Source organism: Gorilla gorilla, chromosome 21, assembly GCF_029281585.2.
Source record: "Gorilla gorilla gorilla isolate KB3781 chromosome 21, NHGRI_mGorGor1-v2.1_pri, whole genome shotgun sequence".
NCBI lineage: Eukaryota > Metazoa > Chordata > Mammalia > Primates > Hominidae > Gorilla > Gorilla gorilla.
In genome coordinates, this window is record NC_073245.2 from 60,807,015 (window position 1) to 60,826,785 (window position 19,771).

General features: G+C 48.5%; 1 long non-coding RNA gene across 2 annotated transcripts in view; it reads right to left on the reverse strand.

The window, feature by feature from the left end:
• LOC129529151 (uncharacterized) overlaps nt 1-5,974 on the reverse strand; it is a 46,420-nt gene extending 40,446 nt beyond the window's left edge. Inside the window, exon 1 of one of the 2 annotated variants that reach the window (XR_010132280.1) lies at nt 5,631-5,974. This is a non-coding gene — a long non-coding RNA (uncharacterized lncRNA). The remainder of the gene's footprint in view (nt 1-5,630) is intronic. The other variant, XR_008674588.2, reaches the window with a different exon arrangement.
• Nucleotides 5,975-19,771: the final 13,797 nt, after the last annotated feature.

The window sequence follows — 19,771 nt, forward strand, 5'->3', positions numbered from 1 at the left end:
ATTTTACCTTCATTAATCTTAATCCACATGACAGCTTGCAGTGTCCTTGATAGTAACCCCATTCTTAAGATGAGGAAACTGAGGCCCAGGGAGGTCAGCTAAGGAGGAAGGAGGGGCCAGCCAGTGGAGGCAGAGCCCAGGTTAGTTAGAACATTGGCCTTGGGGCTGTACTGCTCTTTTATTAAATCACCACCATAATATATCAGCTCGTAAGTGATTTTTCTGGACGGGGATTGCAAAACCAGGTGTGCTATCTTAGAGAGAACCCTAAACTGAATTGCATTTATAGTCAAATAGATCCTGTTTTCCCCTTTCAAGAACTTTTGTCCACCAAAGATCCATGAGCTCTACCTTTTCCGCAGAGACCTGGAGCTGTGCTGCCTGGGGACACCTTATTTTAGTATTTTAATATTCACTTACATGTGTATTAATGCTGCTTAACCAAGGCCTGTGTGCCTCAGTTTCATCACACAGTGAAATCTACATGTTTAATCTTCCTTGCCTGCTTATCCAAAAAAGAACTATGGGTGGATGGTTAAGCAGCTAGACAAACTGTCACTTCTCTCTGCAAATTTTCCTCCTAATTGGAGGCAGCCCTGCTGTGTTTCACTGGTAAGAATTCTGATTAAACCTCATTGCTTTCCAAGGTTAAACGCATGCCACCCCAGGAGACCAGTTACACCTGTTTAGAATCCACCCCCAAACTAACCCTTTATTCCTGAATGTGCACTTTGAGGCCTTGGGCATTAGTATAAACTACACTACACAATTATTTGTAATTAAGGGAGAAAATGTGTACTGTGCTGCAAAAATTAGCCATGCTTTGTTGATGTGAATCATGTCTATGCCGGCGCGCCAGCCCAGAGAGGCGGCATAAAATACAATTAAATTTCTTCTGACTTAATAGTTGTTTATGTTGCTATTTTTCATAATCATAATATCTCAAGACACAGAAACAGTTTTTCTCTAATGTAATTGCGTTCTACCAATGAGACAGCCTGGGTTTAAATGAAAACTCAGGCAGAATTAACCACAAGAGTGTATTATATGGATGATGCTAAATTTTGTTATAAAGCCCCATGCACAACTGTCCCCACTCAGGAGCTTAGACCTTTATCCCAACCCCATGAGGGTGACTCTGCAGCCTCTTCTGCTCCCGTGGAAGAGTTTGAGCCAAATTTCGTGAGCTATTAAAGCCACCTGTGCCCCAGTTTAGTGTCCTTGTGCTCCAGACCCCAGTCATTTCCCTACTTTTAACATTTCTCCTTTACACATTGATTTGGTTGAGACACATTAAAAGCTTGACTTTTACAACCCTCATAAAATCCCATCTGCTCCAAGCTCCGATCCAAACTCAGCCAGAACATGCTCAGACAAACTGTTCGGATTATACTTCAGCCTCTCAATGGAAGGACACACAAAGCAACAGCAATTCTCTCTCTCTCTGTCATTAAACATAAGTCAGGCATTCTTCACAAAATGCTGCCAAGAAAGCCATAGAAGGAATAGCATGACTTATACACATCAAAAGAAAGATCCCCTCAAGGGGGTTTGGGAAGAGTCGGGGTGGCATGGAGAGCTTGAAAGGCCCAATTGTCCATCCAGGATGATACCAGTGAGAGATGTCATGAGGGGCGAGAGACATGGGAGGGGAAAGACTGTGCCAGACACTGTAGATGGAGGCAGCAGGGGCTGGAGCATCAGGAGGCTGTGGGGGCCCCAAGGATTCTGCTGAGCCCCACCCAGGCCCGGCTGAGTCATGGCTGAGAGATTTCCCACGCCAGGGACATCTGAGACCCTGAGGCCCCTAAGTCTCCCAGGCAGACACCGAGCTCCAGAATGCTGCCAACAGTCCCCACCTGCATGGAAGGACCTGGAAAACAGGCTGAGGCCTTGAACCCAGAGGACCAGGTAGTTTGCTGGGAATTATGGGGAAGAAACGTGGCTGAAGGAGCTTTGCAGACCCTCTGAGCTCATGGGTGTCTGAGCTGATAAGTTAAGATCAGCCTAAAACACCTGACCTACAGCACCTGCCTACAATGAACACACATGCACACATGCACACTTACAGAGGCACTCACAGGCAAACACACATGCATACACACACACACGCACACACAGGCACTCACAGGCACACACACATGCATACACACGCACAGACTTACAGCGGGACTCACAGGCAAACACACACATGCATACACACACACACACACACACACATATACACACACACACAGTCACAAACAAGATTCGTCCCCTCTCCCCTAAAGGAGAAGGGGCAAAATGCAGACATCACCATACCTGACCTTTGAACAGTGACAATGGAAAGAAAACCCAAGTAAACAAGTGATACCACCAACCCAGCCACAGCCCCCTCTTCTATGCTAAATTCAATTTGCCACGTCCCCTTCATGGTGTTTCCTTGATGGCAGGAAAGGGATAGAGTAGAAAATTACAGGCAGGGCCCAGTGTGGGGAAGAGAGGCCTCAAAAATTCAAGGCCCGAGGGAAGGCAATATGCGGTGACACAGTGGCTTCCAAAACTATTTTTCCTCTCTACATACACACAACCAGATTCACCAGATTCAGCACACAAAAAAATGTATTTCAGAAAAGCAAAGAATAATTTTTTATGTAAGTATGCACCAAATATCACATAGGACATGGTTATACTAAAAAATTAATTTATCAAAAATTCAGATTTAACCAAGAATCCTGTATTTTATTTGGCAACACACACACACACACACACACACACACACAGACACACTCTCACACATCTTATCTAGGACTCAACATAAAAAGCAGCTAAAAGGCAGGTCCTACCCCTGGGCCTCCCTGCCCCAGCCCCTAGACCCTGATGGCACCTTCTTGGACTCTAAGGGCCCAATTAGAAAATCACTGGTGCAGTTGGGCATGGTGGCTTATGCCTGTATTTAGGAGGCCGAGGTGGGTGGATCACCTGAGGTTAGGAGTTCGAGACTAGCCTGGCCAACATGGTGAAAGTCCATCTCTACATATACAAAAATTAGCTGGGTGTGGTGGTGCATGCCTGTAATTCCAGCTATTCTGGAGGCTGAGGCAGGAGAATCGCTTGAACCCAGGAGCCGGAGGTTGCAGTGAGCCGAGATCACGCCACTACACTCCAGACTGGGCAACAAGAGCAAAACTCCGTCTCAAAAAAAAAAAAAAAGCACCAGCGCGGTGGAAAGGGTATGCGTTCCACGTCAGGATACAGTTCCACCTGGTTCAAACCCCACTTGCCAGCCTCGTGACCTTGAGCAAGCCCCTTTACGTCTTTGAGCATTAATTTTTCCATAAACTTAGGTGTATGTTTGAATCTGGGTATTTGCTCATGTGTGTGTTGGAACACTGCCCTCTCGCCCCTCTTGTCACCCGTCTCTTTCCCACCAGGCTCCCTGTCACTGGGGAAGGGAAGAGGAGGCTGCTCTAAAGCAGGTTCTCAGTGGAGACAGAGAGCAGGGAGACAGACTTTCCCTAGAGGACACCCCCAGATTTGTTCACCTTGTAGCAAACTGTGAAGGGGATTTCTTACTGCATCTCCACCTCCTGTTACAGAGCCACCAGACGGTTCTAATTAACTTAAAGTCATTAATGGCTGGGCACAGTGGCTCATGCCTGTAATCTCAGAACTTGAGGGGCCAAGGTGGGCAGATCACTTGAGATCAGAAGTTCAAGACCAGCCTGGACATGGTGAAACCCTCTCTCTACTAAAAATACGAAAATTAGCAGGGCACTGTGGCGGGCACCTGTAATCCCAGCTGCCAGGAGGCAGAGGTTACAATGAGCAGAGATCGTGCCACTGCACTCCAGCCTGGGTGACAGAATGAGACTCTGTATCCAAAAAAAAAAAGTCATTCATTAAATATAGAAACGGGGTGGAGAGGACAGACTGAAGACCCCTGGCCTCTTGCTTGTGCAGCATCATGGAGGAGAGAAAACTCAAGGCAGCCCACAAGGTGTCCTCATAAGCAACTTTAGTGTCCTCATAAGCAACTCAAAGAGTAATGGTGCTGGGCTACGCTGGTGGCACATAGGACATTTGTTCATGAAGGCCCTTCCTTCCCTGGGCCAAGTTTAAGTACACACCATGGCTTAGAAGGTGGGTGTGAGGTTCAGGCTTTGGTGATACTTGCTGGCTTGTTTTTTTGGGTTTTTTAAATATATTACTTCTCCTGAAGCATTAATAACATGCTAAATTTCCAAACTTACCAGTTGAGTGATGAGTTGACTATAAAACGCTGGGTTGGAGAGTGACAATATGCCCCTGGGTGTGCGTGCACTCCCGTGTGTCCACATGAACCTACGTGTGTCTGTTGCCCAGAATATGGCTCCTATGCAATGATCTTGAACACCTGGTTAATGTATTTATAAAGGCAATACAATCATACAGAGAACACCGCTGGCATTTGGAGCTCATTCCCCTTTGATAGAGGGATGATTTTTCTCTCCACTGTTCTGGAATTGGTGAAGTGTTGAGACCTGCATCACAAGGATGGTTCTAGTCTCTTGATTTAGGCTGGATGGGGAATATTCCCGGCCCATCCTGTCCCATAATAGAGACTACCAGTTCTTAGACATCGTCTCCCTCAGAAGCAGGGAATCCTCTCCACCCAGAGACTGCTTCATCTGGAGTTCTTCATGCTCGCTTATGATTTTGAAACCCACATCTTATGACTTTGAGGCTGCGTTGCCCAGTGGTCCTGGCCTCTGACCCATAGCTTCATCTTATGAAAAATCTAGCCCCCAGTTTTGTACACCTGGGCCCTGCTGGAGACTTAGATAATTTCTATCCCAACCTCAGGATCGTTTTGCGCAGCTTTCTTGTGTGGATTGATGGACAGGTCCATCCCTGGGGACCATAACCACTACCCAAGAAGTGTCTGACCAAGTGGAAGCCAAGCGTGTTAAGGGAAGAAAGTTGCCAACAGCCTTTCTCACTGGCTCCCATTCAGGGCCTCAGGAGTGACGTGACCCACCCCAGGGGCTGGAGGACAGAAGCTTTTTGGCTAAAAGTTTGAGAAAACTGTTTACACACAGAAGTCCAGAAGAGATTCATGCTCTGGTGAAAATCAGATGATCCAAAAAATTGTGTGTGACCTGCTGTAGAGATGGACAGTAGCCAGGAGACACCACGCTTCTGAATGCAGATCATCTGGCTCTTTCTGAAAAAGGGAACCCTTGATGGGCTGGGATTCTTAGTGCCTTGGAGTGCTGACTATTTGAATGTGAATCAGGATTTGTTCAGCTGCAAGGAGTAGAGTAAATTAACAGTTGCTTAGTCAGTGCTTCTGAAACTTTCGTGTGCATACAAATCACCTGGGTTCCTTGTTAAACAGCAGCTTCTAATTCATTAGGCATGGAATGGCATCTATAATAAGCTCCTAAATCAAGTCCATGCTTCTCATCCAGGAACTATGCTTTGAGTAGCAGAGGGGTGTACACTGCAACTACCAGGGAGCTTCCAACTTAATTGGAATCCTCCAGAATTCCAATTTAATTGGTATGGGGTGTGGTCTGGGAATTGGCAAATTTTAAATCCCCCCAGGTGCTTCTAGTGCGCAGCTAAGGCAAGAACCACTGACTTAAGCAATAGAGACTTTTCCTTACCGCACGGTACCAGAAGTCCTGAAGGCCGCGTTCTCCAGGCTGGTTTGGCAGCACTATCGTGTCCGGAATTGGTGGGTTCTTGGTCTCACTGACTTCAAGAATGAAGCCGCGGACCCTCTCGGTGAGTGTTACAGCTCTTAAGGCGGTGCGTCTGGAGTTGTTCGTTCTCTCCCGTTGGGTTCGTGGTTTTGCTGACTTCAGAAGTGAAGCTGCAGACCTTCGTGGTGAGTGTTACAGCTCGTAAAAGCAGTGTGGACCCAAAAAGTAAGCAGCAGCAACAGTTATTGCAAAGAGCAAGAGAACAAACCTCCCACAGAACAGCAAGGCAAACCAAATGAGTTGCCACTGCTACTTCCGGCAGCCTGCTTTTATTCTCTTATCTGGCCCCGCCCACATCCTGCTGATTGGTCCATTTTACAGAGAGCCGATTGGTCTGTTTTACAGAGAGCTGATTGGTCCATTTTGACAGGGTGCTGATTGGTGCATTTACAATCCCTGAGCTAGACTTAAAAGTTCTCCACGTTCCCACTAGATTAGCTAGATACAGAGTGTCCACACAGAGGTTCTCCAAGTCCCCAGCAGAGTAGCTAGAAACAGAGCGTCAATTGGTGCATTCACAAACCCTGAGCTAGACACAGGGTGCTGATTGGTGTGTTTACAAACCTTGAGCTAGATACAGAGTGCTGATTGGTGTATTTACAATCCCTTAGCTAGACATAAAGGTTCTCCAAGTCCCCACCAGACTCAGGAGCCCAGTTGGCTTCACCCAGCGGATCCCATACTGGGGCCGCAGGTGGAGCTGCCTGCCTGTCCCATGCTGTGCACCCACACTCCTCAGCGCTTGGGTGGTCGATGGGACTGGGCGCCGTGGAGCAGGGGGCAGCACTCGTCTGGGAGGCTGGGGCCGCGCAGGAGCCCACGGCCTGGGGGAGGCGCAGGCATGGCGGGCTGCGGGTCCCGAGCCCTGCCCCGCAGGGAGGCAGCTAAGGCCCGGCAAGAAGTCTAGCACAGCAGCTGCTGGCCCAGGTGGTAAGCACCTCACTGCCCGGGGCTTGCGGGCCGGCCAGCCGCTCCGAGTGTGGGCCCCCTGAGCCCACGCCCACCCAGAACTCACGCTGGCCGGCAAGCACCGTGCGCAGCCCCGGTTCCCACCTGCGCCTCTCCCTCCACACCTCCCTGCAAGCTGAGGGAGCCGGCTTCGGCCTTGGCCAGCCCAGAAAGGGGCTCCCACGGTGCAGAGGCGGGCTGAAGGGCTCCTCAAGTGCGGCCAGAGTGGGCGCCAAGGCCCAGGAGGTACCGAGAGCAAGCAAGGGCTGCAGGGCTGCCAGCATGCTGTCACCTCTCACTATGGTGGAATTAGGAGCCAGAATCTTTCCATCCTTGTGTTCCACCATCCTTATCATGTCTTCAACCTTAATGCCTCACAGTCTCAAGATGGCTGCAGAGTTCCAGACATCATATCCGCCCACAGGGTAGGAAGAAATGGCAGGACACTTTGCTGTCTCTCTCTTCAGCAGGAACTTTCATGGAACTCAGCCTCTCCACCCACACAACAGACATCACTTTGTCTTTTTGCCAGGGGTGGGTTATATATGTGGTTGCCATATTCAGCAAATAAACGTACTAAATTTAAATTGGGACAAGTTTATGCTAAACAATTATTCATTGTTTTTCTGGAAGGTGAATGTAACTAGGCATCCTGTGCTTCATCTGGCCCTAGTAATATTTAATACATCCACCCATATACCAATAATTGACAAAGGGAACTAGGATGATTACACTTGGTTTAGCCTCCAGCCCACCCTCTAATTAACCCATCCGTTTATCCTTAGAGGAGCCTGAGTTCCTCTCTCTTATTGGCCAGACCTGGGTCACATGTTTGTCTCTGAGCCAATCGCTGGCTAGAGAAATGGGATGTGCTGACTGGCTTAGCCTGGGTCACATGCTCCATCCTACAGCCAAACATGTAAGGTGGATAAGGGAGAAGGCGTTACCTCCCTTATCCAGGCAAAAGGCTATAACTAGGAGGAGGGTGCACTAACCACGTGTTTTATTTTCTGTATTCTGACACTTTGGTATCTGGGACCATGCTGACCCTGACCTGCCTTTCTGAGGGTTAGCCAGTTCTTGATAAAGCATGCTTTTCAAATACAAACCAACCAACCCAGAGCCAATGCTCCAACCCCCTCCTTTACTGGACCCTCCTATTCCATTCCCTAGTCACGCCAGGGCCAGGTGCCAGACAGCTAGGGGCAGTCCCTATGCCCCAGGGCCCCCTGAAATTATTGAAACTAACTAGCCAATCCCAAAACCTGCTTACCTCGCCTTCCTCATTTCGTCCCTCCAAAGCCACAATCAAGGCTCTTTCCCACATTCACTCCCTCTCCTTCTGCCTCTGCCAACCCCAGCGCTTCCCTGGGTGGTCCCCATGGTATGGTGTGTCACCTCCTGTCGGGACCTGTAACAAACCCTCTTTTGAGTGGCAGTCCTTTCCTGACTTATTATACCTCGAATTTTCCATCAATCCAATGTACTTTAAAACAGAGGGAAAGCATTTTTTCAAATAAATGTATTCAAGCATCTACTGGTATGCCAGACATTGCTTCAGTGATGGGATACAGCCATGAACGAAGCCCATACAATCATACAATGCTCCTGAAACAGACATTCTAGTGAAGTAAGATAAATAAGCACATGCAAAATATGTGTCATGTCAGATAGTGGTGGGTGTTGGCAAGGAGGACAGAGAACGGGCAGGAATCGTAAGAGGCTGCAATTTCAAATGGAGCAGGCAAGGAGGGCCTTACTGAGAAGGTGACATTTGAAGAGAGAGCTGAGGTAGCTGAGGGAGGAAGCCACAAAGACATCTGGTGAAATAGCCATCCAGGCACAGAGCACAGCAAGTGCAAAGGCCCTGAGGTCAGGAGGGATTTTAACTGGCTTCCCCTGGGTGTTGGGTGGAGAGACGTGATTGGCACAGACAGTCATCAGCCCTTATCCACGGCGGGCTGAAGCAGGTGGGATAAAGCCAGGAAGAGGGGCGCTGTGGACTCTGTGCTCATTGCCCTGGCACTGGTGCTGGTGCCTTGAGAGCACTCCCAGGCAGTAATGATCCCTCTGTGGGTTTCTCCGGGGTCAGCTGGGGTTTCTGCTCTGTGGACAGCAGCTGGAGGGAAACAGGAGTGAATCAGTCCATCAAATGGAGCCATGGATGGACCAGTGTCTGAAGATAACGCTGTCTTCTTCTGTCCTGGGGCTACGGTTCTCCCCAGATGCTGAAGAAATCATTGAAAGGACATGAAACAAATAGATATATTATAAAGCAAGAATAGCAAAATATTAATGGTGGAGTCTAGGTGGTGAGTATAAGGTGTTCACTGTAAAATTTTTTGTTTAAAAACATTTAAAATAAAATATTGGGGAAAGTGACACACAGTCCTTTTGTTTTTTTAATTCCTTTTAAGTAAAAGGTTGACAGTGGGCGAGCTGAGAGTGTCTCTGATATCCTAGTTGACCTGACCCTGTTTACGGCATGGAAACCCTTCAGTCCTCATTTGCACATTTCATGGTCACACCAATGGGCTCCTTCTTTTTGTCCTGTGTCTTCTCACAGACCTTGGCAAAACAAACACAACAGTAGTGATGCCAACCATTTGGATATGCCAAAGGGAAGCCATAAAGGGCTTCCTTTAAGCCTTAAGAGATGAAAGTTTTTAAATTAATAAAAGAAATAAAAATTGTATGCTGAGGTTACTAAGATCTTCAGTAAGAATAAATCTTCTATCCTAGAAATTGGGAAGGAGAAAAAAACTCATGCTAGTTTTGCTGCTGCACCTCAAACTGCAAAAGATATGGCCACAGTGCACAAGTGCTTAGTTAAGATGGAAAAAACCATTACATTTGTGGATGGGAGACATGAACAGAAACGTGTTCAGTCAGGTTCTGTATTAGCTGTGGTTTCAGGGTCCACTGGGAGTCCTGGAATGTATCCCCTGGTGGATAAGGGCTGATGACTGTCTGTGCCAATCACATTTCTCCACCCAACACCCTGGGGAAGCCAGTTAAAATCCCACCTGACCCCAGGGCCTTTGCACTTGCTGTACCAGCTGCTGCCCACAGAGCAGAAACCCAGCTGACCCCAGAGAAACCTGCAGAGGGATCATTACTGCCTGGGAGCACTCTCAAGGGACCAGCATGAGCGCCAAGGCACCGAGGACAGAGTCCACAGCACCCCTCTTCCTGGAAAGCCCACCTGCTTCAGGGCCCCAGACACAGGCTGCAGCTCCCAGACCCCCTTAACTTCACATCAGAGACCCCAGAGCCAGAAAGGCCTTTGAAGGAAAGGCCTTCTTTTAGACCCATTTTTGTATTTGTTTTTGACAAATGAGGAAACAGAGGCACAAGACTCAGAGAATCCAGCTTCTTCCACTCACATCACAAGCTGCGTCTGCCCAGAGTCGCCATGCCTAGCCTAGGGTTCCTGGTGCAAGACGACACACATAGACACAGAATGGGATTCGAGTTGGATTCACAAGGAAAAGGGTTTCCCCCAAAGCCTAAAGACGAAGAAAGGGTCAGACCAAATCATGTTTCCACCCAATATCTTTTGAGTACTCCCTATGTCGGGCACTATTCTACAGCCTACGGCTACAGTAATGAAGACAGACACAATTCCTTCTCTCAGGAAGTGGAGGTGATGATGTTAGCAAATGAATACATGCAGTCATTTCAAAGAGAAATAAATTATAAGAAGAGAACAAAGGGAGGCAATGGGCCAGACAGCAAGGGTGGTAGGGGGGCTACTTTAGATGGACAAACTGGGGAGACTGTCCAAGGCCATGGTGAGGAGCTTGGATTACATTCCCATAAAATGAAAATGGGTTAGGGGGCTTAGATGGGGAAGGGACATGACCAGACATGTATTCTAACACCATCCTTCTGGCTGAGTGTGGAGAACAGATTGTCAAGGGTGAGGGTGGAAGCAGAGAGACCACCCTCTCTGGGTGGAAGCGAAGCCACTGTAATTGTCAGGCAGGAGCTGGTGATGCTTGGACTGGAGTGCATAGTGCAGATGGTGAAATGCCGTCAGACCCTGTATGTATCTGGGGGACTGGAGGTGGGGTTGAGGCAAAGAGAAGAGGAAGGACAACACCTGCATTTTAAGCTGAGTCACTAGGTTGATGATTGAGCCCCAGCTCTTCTCTCCTGGGAGCGATAAACATTTGCTACAAGATCTGTGATTCAAATAAGCTTAATATTAAGCTCAGATTATAACTTTGTGTCAGTGACTCTTGATGAAAACCAAGAAAATATCCTGGCATAAGAAAGTCTGATGGGGACACAGGAGAGCAGCACAAAGGAAACCATGGAAGCCTCAACATAGACGTATATTTTTTCTCACCATTATAAAGGTGGAACAACTAGGGCACAGAAAGATTAAGAAACTTGCTCCAGGTCACACAGCCAGAAAGCAGTAAAGCCAATATTTAAACCTAGTGCCATGTTTTTATTTACTTATTTTTAATTTTTTTTTTAAGACAAGGTCTCACTCGGTCACCCAAGCTTGAGTGCAGTAGCGTGATCACAGCTCACTGCAGCCTCAACCTCTTGAGCCTCAACCTCCTGAGCTCGAGCAATCCTCCCACCTCAGCTTCCCAAGTAGCTGGGACTACAGGAGAGTGCCACCACACCCAGCTAATTTTTTTTTTATTATTATACTTTAAGTTCTAGGGTACATGTGCACAACATGCAGGTTTGTTACATAGGTATACATGTACCATGTTGGTGTGCTGCACCCATTAACTGGTCATTTACATTAGCTGTTTCTCTTAATGTTATCCCTCCCCCCACCCCACAACAGGCCCTGGGTGTGTGATGTTCCCCGCCCTGTGTCCAAGTGTTCTCATTGTTCAATTTTTATATTTTTTGTAGAGACGAGGGTCTCCCTATGTTGCCCAGGCTGATCTTGAACTCCTGGGTTCCAGTGATCCTCCCATCTTGGCCTCCCAAAGTTCTGGGATTACAGGTGTGAGCCACCATGCCCAGCCATAGAGCCACGTTTTTTAATCACTGCACTACTGAACCAGTCTTCAGGTAGAGGACACTGAATTGTTCCAATTTGAAAGTTTATTTTTCATTGTAATACACAGTGTGACTGGGAATGTCTTTATATATTCATCTCTGCCTCCTTGAGCAAGTATTTCTGAAGATAAACTCTCTAGGGAGTGGAGACAGCAGTCTTAGGGTCCCTCATGTTCTGTGGAGTCTGTCAGCTTCCACCTGGCAGCCCTCCACTCTCACATCTTTGCCCGAAAGTCCTCCTTTCTACAAATGAGCCGGGGCCCCCTGCCCAACAGTTGAACTGGCCTTGGAAGGTGGCCAAACTCCTTCCAGGAGGTGAGGGGTGGGGAGGGAGAATGCGTCTTCTGAACCTCTAAATAGACCCAGGTCAACAAGGCTCATCCCCTGAAGTCCGACACACTATCTCATAGCCAGCTTCAGCCAGCAAGCAGGCGGCCTCCTGAAAAATTTATCATTTGCTATTTTCTGCTCATCCATGCAGGAGTTCTGACAGTCCTCAGAGCCAGAGACTTCTCCACTGAGATAATCCCAGCATTCCATCCAGTTCCAGGGCAGAGAACAGCCGTCCATTCTCATTAGGGTCCGGTTAGGAGGATGAAGCTGGACACGCAAGATGAGGGGCTCATTCTGTTTCCTATTTTGGGGGTTGAGTGTGCAGGTTTTTACTGAGAATGGCTTTTCCTTTCCCTACGTGAAGTAGTCACTCCTCCCTGAGCTGCCTCTTGGAAGTATCAAAAGCTCAGCGGAACTGGTTTTGTGAGCTTACTGATCAGAAAGTGCTCGAAAGTGTCATCAAAGTTTCAAATCCATTAGGAAAATCTGTTTGGGTGATGTTCAAAGACCTTTAGGCTTTTGTCACCAGGAGACTAAGAAAGAAGAGAAAAGTCTAGAAGCTGAGACCTTGTTTGTGTGGTTTCCTTTGGTCGAGGAGGCCATGGCAGTTGTGGGTCCTGCCAGGGTGTTACTGGCTTAATTCAATTCAGACGACCTTTGATGAGCCTCTTTAGGTGCCAGGGCTCAGCCAGGCACTGGGGCACCCTGATGAGTGTGGTCTCTGACTTGGGGAGCAAATTGTCTAGCTCAGGTGTCCGAAAAACAGCCATCTGCCTACCGTCTCATGATTTTGCAACATCTCTGTGACATCTGGGAAGAAGAGTGATTGCTGAAGCACAGGGCTGCGCTGTGAGCCCATTCCTGGGGGTGCCAACTAACTCAGCCACAGGCAAGGGTGTGTCTACAACTCCCAGAGCCCCCAGGGGAAGCAGGAGTCCCTCAGGAGAACAGGACAAAGACCATATGAGGCTCCCAGCTCAGTTCCCCGCTTGACTCTGCTTCTGGACAATTTTCAAACCTGAGACAAGACAGACATGTTCCCTCTTGGATCCAATTTCCATATAGTTAGGAATGTGGACCAAGGAATTGCAAAGGGCACACCTTGGCCTGGGGTTTCCAGGTGCTTTTCTTCTTTCTACAACCCCCCAAGTGATCTTTATTACATAAATAATAAACTGTCATTTTTAAAACTCAAAGAACATGAAGGAAAGTAGTTCCTCATTTCCCAGTTTTCACACTCATCACCCCAGGCCAGTATCCTATTCAACGTGATGTGTGTCCTCTAAGAATACACAAACACACACACACACACACACACACACAAACACACATGGGTTTTGGGGCCAAGGCAAAGAGCAACAGGGTGCTCTCTAGAGGGTGACTCCAGAGAGGGCCTCTCGGACGAGGTGACATCTGCAGAGCCTGGAGTGAGAGGACGAGCCAGGCAGATATCTGGGGAAGAGCAGCCTTGGCAGAGGGACCCGCAAGTGCAAAGGCCCTGAGGCAGGAGGGTTCTCAAGGGGGTTGGGGAGCAGCACAGAGGCCCATGTGGCTGCAGCAGGGGAGTGAGGTGGGGAGTGGCAGGGGCGGAGGTTGAAGAGAGGATGAGGGGTCAGGCCATGGAGGGCCTTGCAGGCCATGAGGAATATTTTGGCTTTTATTCTGCATGAGAGGGTGGGTCCCTAGAGGACTCTGAGTGATGGAATCTGATGAGCTGACCTAATAGGATGAAAGGCCCACCCTGGCTGCTGAATGGAGAACACAAGGCGGTGGCCGGAGGCGGAGCCAGGAACCCAACTAGGAGACTTGGACACTAGCCCAGGCAAGAGATGACAATGGTGAGATACAGACAAGTCAAGATCCTGGCTTGACTGACTCCAGCTTCATTCTTCTCCCTGTCTCACCCTCCCTCCCTCTACCTTCCCAAAGAGTTCCCGACCTCACGTACTCTGGCTATATCTATCATTTAAAAACATAGCCATGTTAGTCATCTGTCACACCCTGTGCTCCTGTGTCACCCGAGTCAGGTGTCCCAGGAATAGGTCTGGAGAGGGTGCTGTGGGCATCTGCTACTCAGACTTCTCTTGAGTAGAAGTCTCCAGACTGGCAAATTAGGTCTAAACCTTCAAAGTATCTGGGAAATGCCAAGTCCCCCCAAAACAGTGGTGGTTTGGACCTGGTCCTTTGCAATGCTGAGTGAACTCATCATTTCCAAAAATGAGTGGCCGCAAGCAGTGACGCTAGAGCAGGTGAGATAATATTACATGCCATGTGATAAAGGCCCTCTTTTACATTCTGTATTTATTTCAATATATATTACTAGGTTGGTGCAAAAGTAATTATGGTTTTTGCCACTGAAGGTAACGACAAAAACAGCAATGACTTTAGCACCAACCTTATTTTTTAAAAAAATAGAAAACAAGGATATGAGATCCATGATGACTCAGCCATAATTCCATGGGCTGAGGTTGAATTTAGAAAAGCGAGTCCATTTCAAGAGAAATAATCCATAGTCGTACAGGGCGTGCCCGGAGATGGCCTAAGCAGCACTCATGAGGGGGTGTGCAAATGGAAGACATTGAGAAACGGGGAGTTCCTGCCAAGCTGGGTGGTTTGGGCCCGGGTATTTAATTTCCTTTGGTCAAGGCGAGCAGAGGATCTTCCAGCCCATCAGAGTCACAGAAAGAGGTGTCAGGGTGACCTTACCCCTGGCCCAGAGCGGGTGGGAAGGTTTAGTCATGGAAAGAAATTGGATCTGTTTTTCTCCACATGTCCCCGGGGTTAATCTGGAGAAAACAAGTTTTGGTTGGCTGGCCCAGCTTCGCTTAAAATATTTAAAACTGGCTTCTTTTGCCCTTCACAGCAATATCTCCCAGGTTCTTACCTCCCATCTGAGCTGTCTGTCTGCATTAGGGCTGAGTTGCCGAAGGAGCATAGATCCTGTTTTTGTGTAAAAGATGCTGATTTATAGAACCTCTTTATTATGGCTGTTTTAATGAAGCAGGTTACTGTCCCCAAGGGGAGACTTAACATGTAATGCCGCTAATGCACAGATGCTGCTGTCATTGAAAAGAATTGTTAAAATTGTACTTTAATAGTGAGTTGATATAAATCTTCAATGGCTTATTTGGACAGGGGTGAATGCACCCAACAAGTAGATGTGTAAGGGAGCTACAGACACGAGCTCCCACCAGCGAATCGCCTCTGAAGTTAGTGCCATGGAAACACAAGCACTCAAGACAGTGGTTTTATGCCTGGCAAAAATAAGACACCATTCCGGCCAGGCACAGTGGCTCACGTGTGTAATCCCAGCACTTTGGGAGGCCGAGGCAGGCAGATCATGAGGTCAGGAGATGGAGACCAGCCTGGCCAACATGGTGAAACCCTGTCCCTACTAAAAATACAAAAATTAGCTGGGCATGGTGGCAGGTGCCTGTAGTCCCAGCTACTTGGGAGGCTGAGGCAGGAGAATTGCCTGAACTCAGGAGACAGAGGTTACAGTGAGCCGAGATCGTGCCACTGCACTCCAGCCTGGCAACAGAGTGAGACTCCATCTCAAAAAAAAAAAAAGAAAAAGAAAAAGAAAAAGGCACCATTCCACAGTCTGCTTGCTTTTTGCCAACACAGCATTCAGGGCTGCTGACTACAGCAGGTGAATTATGCACAAGGTGACAGCTTCCCCTGCATTCTCGGAGAAGAGTCTGGCAGGTCGGGTAGACTGCCAGGCTTTGCTCCTTTTGCTTCTAAGGCAGAATCTGCAGACCCAGAGAAGACAAGTTCTCATCACCAACTGCCTCATCCTGGTTTGAAGACAGGTTGTCATCACCAACTGCCTCATCCTGGTTTGAGAAGAGCGGGCAAAGGATTGATTCTGCTTGGACTGGTCTGGATTCACGCATTCAACAAATATTTGCACCTTCTACGTGCCAGGCACTGTACTTGATCAAGACATCAAAGGGCTTTTGGTGTAGAAATAACATGAACTGCAATATCCCGTGGCTGCAGACTGCTCCCTGGGAGATGGAGGGGTAGAATGGAGATGGTGAGGTGGCTCTGGCTAGTTGGTGTGACTGCTGCCTCCTCCAGCCAGTTTCTGATTTTTAGCTCACTTTTAGTGAGCTCACATGGCTCCCCCAGAAGGTGAAGTGTGGTTCTAAGCCATATTTTCTTCCCTTTTTTTTTTTTTTTTTTTAAGACTGAGTCTCACTCACTTTGTCACCTAGGCTGGAGTCCAGGGCATGATCTTGGCTCTGTGCAACCACCGCCTCCCGGGTTCAAGTGATTCTCCTGCCTCAGCCTCCCCAGTACCTGGGATTACAGGCATGTGCCATTACACCTGGCTAATTTTTGTATTTTTAGTAGAGATGGGGTTTCACCATGTTGGTCAGGCTGGTCTCGAACTTCTAACCTCAGGTGATCCACCCACCTCAGTCTCCCAAAGTGCTGGGATTACAGGCATGAGCCACCATGCCCGGCCCTAAGCCATCTGTTTAAAGCATGTTATTTAATCTTTACAACTCCATGTGGTGCATAGTATTACTAACCCCATTTCATAGACAAGGAAACTGAGTCACGAAGAGTTAAGAAATTCAACCCAGTGCATAAATGAAACAGCCAGAATTTGAACCATAGTTTGTTGAACTTCACAGTCTCTGTTTTAATCACTCTGGCCGTCCTCTCCTCCAGGGAGCTGCCATGGCTGAAGTCAGATAATCAACCCTAAAATTCAATATTTGGAACTTGGCAGGGCGTTTCCAGTCCTAGATGACAGAAACGAGGCAGGGGCTGGTTGCTAAGCAACCTACTGGTGGCAGTGGTGACTCCTGGGAGTGGGGAGGGGTCAATAGTGGACCCAGGTTATCATGGGATCAAGATCTGACCAATCAGAGCATCCCATTTCCCTGGCTGTGGTGATTGGCTCTCAGGGTTGTGCACGTGAACCAAGTCACTCCAAAAGCAGCTGGACCAAGGACTTTTCATCTCTGTTGGGAAAGAGATGCCTGCCATCTGCTGGGGTGGCTGAGCTGGCATATTAATCCAGAGCTGCTGAGGGATTGTCCCTGTTGCTCCTAGGGGGAAATCTGCCTTAGAGTATAGCCACCGTGGAGATAATACGAGAGTCCAGAAAACAGTGTCAGCATCAGGATTGAGCTGAGCTTTATATGAGCCAATAAGTTCCCTTTCAGCAAGTTGGGCCTCCCACCACTTGTAGTTACAAGTAACCTCTAGCTACTGTAGGGCAAAGACTAGTGCCCCATTTGACAGGTGATACAACTAAGGCTCCAAGCAGAAGACAGGAAAAGGGGAGGAGCCAACGTTAATCATCTAGTACTTGCCATTCACTGTCTATATTGCTTTATTTAATGCAACTAAGCTGGGTTGCAAGCTTTAGTGTGACACTGACTGTGATGGTTGATTTTATGTGTCAACTTGACTGGACCAAGGGATGCCCAGATGTCTAACATGATTTCTGGGGGTGTCTGTGAGGGTGCTTCTCAGAAGGATGAGCATTTGAATCTGCACACTGAGAAAAATGGATGGGCCTCTGCAGTACTGGTAGGCATCCTCCAATCCCTTGAGGACCTGAATAGAACAAAAAGGCAGAGGAGGGCCGGGCATGGTGGCTCATGCCTGGAATCCCAGCACTTTGGGAGGCCAAGGTGGGAGGATCACTTGAGCCCAGGAGTTCAAAACCAGCCTGGGCAACATGGTGAGACCCCCCTCTCTGCAAAAAAAATTAAAAATAAATTAGCCAGGCATGGTGTCACGTACCTATAGTTCCAGCTACTCAGGAGGTTGAGGTGAGAGGATCACTTGAGCCCAGGAGTTCAAGGCTGTAGTGAGCTATGATCTTGCCACTGCACTTCAGCCGGGGTGACAGAGCAAAACCCTAGAAGAAAGAAAGAAAGAGAAATAGAGGAAGGGAAGGAACAAGGGAGGGAGGGAAGGAGGAAAGAAGGAAGGAAGGAAGGAAGGAAAGAAGGAAGGGAGGGAGGGAGGGAGGGAAGGAGGGAGGGAGGGAGCAGAGGGGAGGAGGGAGGGAGGGAGGGAGGCCCAAGGTCTGAAAACCAGTGCTTCCAAGGGTAACCCTTTCCCCTTGACCCTTGCTCTTGCCCCCACAGTGTAGGAAGTTGAACTTTATTCTGCTGACATATCTGTGTTTGAGCCTCCAGAAAAACTTCATATCTGCAGCTGCGACAGTTCTGTCCCAGGCAGGATCCCAGCAGGAGGCAGATGGCAGATCTGCAGAGGGAAACTGAGGAGTGTAAAATGGAGGGAGTGTTTACAAGGAGATAGCAGGTTAAAGGACCCCAAAGAGATGGTGAAGGCCCCCAGGACTAGCATTAGAGGGAAGGGAAGCCGTTAGGACCCCAGGCCTGAAGCCGCCAAGGAAGAAGATGATGCGGAAGCCAGCAAGCGCTGCATGTGCAGGAGAGGATCCACCGCCCGGCATGAGCACGGCCTTGGGAAGAGAAACTCAGCTCTGCCAGCCTCTGCACTGCAAGTCTTTTGTCGAACATATGTTTAAATAAATAAAAGAAAAAGCAGCAGTTTTTAATTTTGATGCAACCCAATTCATCTTTTTTGATGGCTAGTGCTATTTACGTCCTATCTAAGGAATGCTTGTGTTCCCTTCTAGAAGTTTTAGAGTTTCAGCTTCTATGTTTAAGTCTGCAATCTATTTAAAGTTAATTTTTGTATGGTATGAGTTAGAGGTTGAAGTTCATTTTTTACCCTTTTTGAATATTCATTTACTTCTGAACCATTTGTTGAAAAGACTTTCTTTTCCCCATTGAATTACCTTGTGCCTCTGGTGAACATTGGTTGAATATATACAGACGCCTTCACCCTACCCCAGCCCTGGGGAAGCCCTGCTCTCATCCAGGCTCCTGGGTCTGGGTTTGAGGCCCCCTTGGGGCTCTCACTCTGGCCCTGTGGTGCAGCCATCTCAGCATAATGCCCCGGCTTCCCACCCTGCCACCCTCCCAGCATCACCCATGCCCCTCTCCCTGCTGTGGACCTGGTCCAGTGGCTGCCAGGTGGGTTCTGTGCACTGGCTCCTGGTCTGGGCCCTTGCTCCATGGGTGACTATGGACAAGGGGGTGCCCCTTCCTGGGCCTCAGTCTCCCCATCTTTACAATTTGAGACCTGATCAGGTTAAGGCCCTTCCAGCACAAATGTTCCATAATTCTGTGATTCCACAAAAAGAATCCAAGAAAGGTCCATGGAGCTTAACCAGGGGCAGCCACCTCCCTCTGCCTGGAGCTCCGGATGAGGCCCAGGTCTGTAGGGCACCATGTTGGGGCCGAGACAGTGGGGACAGAACAGTTGGCCCTGCTGAGAAGAGGAGGGATGTGTGTGCGGGGTGGGGGGCATATACACATGGACGCACATTTGTGTGTGCACAGCTGTATATACATTCTGTGACTGGGTGGGGATGCTGATGCTTGAGTACTATACACAGGTGTGGCGCAGCACAGCATGATCTCTGGGGGCTTGGCCTGTTTGTACACATGTGAATGTTCATCTCCATGTGTGGTGCCTGGGCCAGGTATCCACGCAGGTGCATGCATGTGGGTGCCCACGTGTGCGTATGTGGGAGCGTGTGGACGTGCACTGGGGCTGTGTGCTTGGGGCTCACATTTATCTCATGCCTGTTGCTTGCCAGCCATTCTTCTAAGCACTTTCCATGCATTAACTCACGCAACCCCCATGACGGCTTTATC